The sequence below is a fragment of the Dioscorea cayenensis genome, chromosome 15 (genome assembly GCF_009730915.1).
Source record: "Dioscorea cayenensis subsp. rotundata cultivar TDr96_F1 chromosome 15, TDr96_F1_v2_PseudoChromosome.rev07_lg8_w22 25.fasta, whole genome shotgun sequence".
NCBI lineage: Eukaryota > Viridiplantae > Streptophyta > Magnoliopsida > Dioscoreales > Dioscoreaceae > Dioscorea > Dioscorea cayenensis.
Genome location: NC_052485.1, coordinates 14,430,915 through 14,435,424, shown reverse-complemented (window position 1 = coordinate 14,435,424; position 4,510 = coordinate 14,430,915). Strand labels below are relative to the sequence as shown.

The window sequence follows — 4,510 nt, the reverse complement described above, 5'->3', positions numbered from 1 at the left end:
TAAAACACATAAGCAATGCAAAAATAAACAAACCAAATGTCAGTGTAGTATGGGACTTCACTTGCTAACTGAACTACAAAGACTAACAACAAAAAGAACAACAAGAGACAAAAACAAAGACAGAGCTAAAGCTGCAGTAATCAGAACTAGGCGCTCTCCATGGGGATATCATCGCCTGAATGGGTAAAGTTGGTCTTACAATGATTTGCAGTGCGCTGTAGGCTTTGCCCCTACCACTGAATGATACGATGTTCTAACGGGAGAGGAAGATCGTCCTCTGGACAATCATCAGTAGCCATGGAGGATGCGTTGGGTCAGGCTTGGTAAGTGCATTGCAGGGGTGTTGCGAGATAACAAGACCCATATTCTGTAGACTATGGAAAAATATAGGACTAAATCCACCAGTGGTGAACATATGATCCACGCAACCAAAAAGACCCATCCCCTAATGAGCCAGGTGATGAACGGTCCGACAAAAGATCATGCATGCTCTGGGATCAATTTCTTGCTGATGAAATGAAGTGCCGATGACAAATCCCATATGAAAAAGAGCCTTATCAGACATATTCAACAAGTAATGGCATTCATGAAGAGTAATACATCCGGAATTTCCACCCCTATTGGCAACTATGCTGTTGAGCAAAGCATGAACAAATCAATGTGCAGGTGACTTGAGAGATGAGGCTGCTGTGACACTAGGTGTGAAAGGATGGCCACAATTGCTCAACCTCCGCCAATGGGCGGATTTAGTTTTCCCAAGTGGGGCGAAGAAAGTAGGTTCCGATACTCATCGGTCAAGGTATACTCTCGATCATAAATACCCATGAAGAGGGTAAAATATATGTAGCTTAGATAATAATCCTGACCCATGAGTTGTAAATGAACGGCGTGGGATTCATCCCAAATATTATGGGCCCGAAGCCTTTTAAAAGTGCCGAGGATTTCCAGCATCACTTTATGATAGGTTGTCTCTTGAATGTGAGAACATTGCCCCAGGCTCTAACATTTAAGAGTTTCTCAACGTCTTCACATAAATTGGCAACAGGAAAGGCATCCCAATAAATGGTGCGTAGAGTCCCGAATTGATGTTGAGCGAATCGAGAAAAACGCTCTTAATGAATTTATGACTTAAGACGTGCCTGGTCATGGCCATGAGTCGATACAGCAGGTGTTTGCATTCTTGGCCTTGTGGGATTCAAGGAAGAAGAATAGGAAAATGAGGAGCAAGCTCATTAAAAACAGGCAAGAAGGTAATAATCTCACTAGGAATTAAAGTATGAGAAGAGAAAAGGGTGAAGAACTAGAAATTAGGATAAACATGAGTAGACCTGCATTAACTGGGTTTTAAAATGACATGGAGAAGTTGTCCATTAATGTTAGAGCACGCATAGGGCATGCTTGTGCTTGGGTGCCAGAGTTAAGGCAAGAAATACCGAGTGAAGCATGGTTGTGCTTTGGGTGTGACTTTCCCCCTGATTATCTCATGAAAATTTCCTAAGACATTTAGTGGCAGAACACGATCATGTAAAGCTTGCAAAAACCATGCTTACCTATTTTGACACGCTCATGCTCAACTAGTGCTTACCTCGGAATGCTTCAAAAGATGAGGATAGAGAAAATTAGAGGCTTAAGCAGAGGTGTGGTCTGCTCATGCTTGTCCTAAAAAAATTTCAATTCAAGGTTATTCCTCCTCCGAGACAAACAATTGAAACACTTGAGAAAATGTAAAGAATTGCAAACACACTAAATAAATCAAAAACATAGTGAGAAGCCACACAAAAACAAAAAGAACCACAGGGAACAATGAAAACATAGAGAAAGCAAAACGATAAAAGCAACACTAAAACAATTCAAAGGGAAACTAAACAAAATAGTTTGCCTCCTAAGGAGTGCTTGTTTAATGTCACTAGCTTGATGTACCTTTTTAGCATTAAAGGAGGTTCACCTAGCAATATTCTACTACAAACTGTGGGAGATGGAGATTCCTCACTTATCGCATAATGCTTCAATCGATGCCCATTAACTTTGAAAGTTTCCTTAGTGGGGTGAGAAATCTCAATCGCACCATGAGGACATGTCTGCATGACCGTGTAGGGTCTAGACCATTGGGACTTGAGTTTGCAAGGAAAGAGCTTCAATCTTGAATTGAAGAGGAGAACTTGTTCCCCAACTTGAAATTACTTATCCATTCTGAGGTGGTTATTGTGAATCCTTCTTGTTTTCTCCTTGTACAATAACACATTTTTATATGTATTTTGTCTATCCTCCTCTAACTCATTCAATTGGAATTTTCACTTTCTGTGGGCATCCCCCATGTAGAAATTCAACAGTTTGATTGCCTAATAAGCTTGATGCTCAAGCTTGATAGGCAGTTGGCAAGCCTTGACATAAACCAACCAAATTGGTGCGTGCCCCATGGAAGTTTTGTAAGCTATTCTGTAGGCCCAAATGGAAACATCCAATCATTTTGATTATAAACATTTGTAGTCAATCCTTTAAAGAATTGTTTTTAACTCTTAGTTTGTGACCTCAACCTGACCACTTATTTGGGCGTGATATGCATGGCAACCGAATGGTTAACACCATATTTCTTCATCACGTTCACAAATTGAGTGTTGCAAGAGTGTGTTCCCCAATCATTAATAATTGCTCTAGGGGTACCAAATCATGAGAACAACCTTTTTAAGAACTTAACCACCACTTTTGTATCTTTTGAGGGAAGAGCCTGTGCTTCCACCCATTTGGAAACGTAATCAAATGCCACTAACAAGTATTTGTTTCCATTTGAATTCAGTTAAATCAATCCCCCATACATCAAAAACTTCACATTGTTGGATAGGGCTCTGTCTCATTTCATCGAGTTTGGATAGGTTTCCACTTCCCTGACATGGATCACATGTTACACCAAGCTTCTAAGCATCCATAATTGGCGATGGCCAAAAGAATCTAGCTTCCAAAACCTTCTCTATCATGCGATTTACACTAAAATGTCCTCTTACCATTCTTGAATGCTTTAGAATTTTCCATCCCTTGTTGTGAGAGACACAATGTCGCACCACAAGGTCAGCGCAAAGTTTATACAAGAAAGAGTACTCCCAAAAATAGTGCTTGACATCATATAGGAATTTCTTTCGCTATTGGTATGAGAACTGCGAAGAGATCATTCTTCCCACCATGTAATTTGCAAAATTCACAAACCAAGGACATCCATCATCATGGGTAGACATCTTTTCAACCCAGTAAATATGCTCATCAAGAAAAGCATCATTAATCCTTCAGTGCCTATTACTATCTTCGTCAGCGTACATAAGACAAGCTAACTGATCTGCCACCACATTTTCTAAGCCCTTCTTGTCTTGAATTTCTAAATTGAAATCTTGTAGAAGAAAAATCCATCTAATTAGTCGAGGTTTTGTATTAGTCCTAGAAAGGAGGTATCTAATTGCTGCATAATCAATATACATTATGACTTTAGATAACATTAGGTAAGATCTGAACTTATCAAAGGCGTAGAACATAGCCAAAAACACTTTTTCTATGGTAGTGTAATTTCCTTAAGCTGGAGTTAAAGTCTTGCTAGCATAGTGAATTTTATTTTTATAATGCCTCCTATTTTTGAATAAAAATTCTAATCCTATGTTTCTTTTCAGAATGTCTACTATTTTTGAATTAAAACCCAAATCCTATGTTTTGTTATAGTAATGTCTCCTATTATTCATTCAAAACTCTAATCCTATGTTTTCTATTCGAAATGCCTACTATGTTTGAATCAAGACCCTAATCCTATGTTTTCTTTTCTAAATATCTCTTATCTTTCATTCAAAATCCTAATCCTATTTTTTTCTTTTCAGAATGTGTCATATTTTTTAGTTTTGAATCAAAACCCTAATCCTTTGTATTCTTTTCGGAATGTCTCCTATTTTTAAATCAAAACCCTAATCCTTTCTTTTCAGGGTTTGTTTGCAAAAGAAAACATAAGATTAAGTAATGTCTCATATTTTTCAATCAAATCCCTAACCCTATATTTTCTTTTACGTATGCATACTATTTTTTAATCAAAATCCTAATCGTGCGTTTTCTTTCAAAAATGTGCCCTATTTTTCAATCAAAAACCTAATCCTTTCTTTTTCAACAAGGAGTGAACGTCTATCGGGTGCAATCATACTAACACTAAAGCATAGGATCACATCAAAACTTCGAACTTAAGCGAGCTCGGCCGAGAGTAGTAATAGGATGGGTGACCTCCTCCGAAGTCCTCGTGTTGCACCCCTCCCCTTTTTTATGCTACATGGTTTATTTTTATGATTTTGTTAATTAAAAAAATAACAACAACAACAACAATAATAATAATAATAATAATAGAAAATAATAATAATAAAATGAAAGACTGACCTATGTTTTTAAGCAAAACACTAATTTTATGTTTTTCTTAGAATAATGTCTCCTATTTTTTGTGTGTGTAATCTTTGCTAATTTTTAATCAAATGCCTAATCCTATGTTTTCTTTTCG

At 37.5% G+C, this 4,510-nt stretch overlaps 1 pseudogene; it reads left to right on the top strand.

The window, feature by feature from the left end:
• Positions 1-4,151: 4,151 nt before the first annotated feature.
• On the top strand, positions 4,152-4,270 carry LOC120278367 (annotated as a pseudogene).
• The last annotated feature ends 240 nt before the right edge of the window (positions 4,271-4,510 follow it).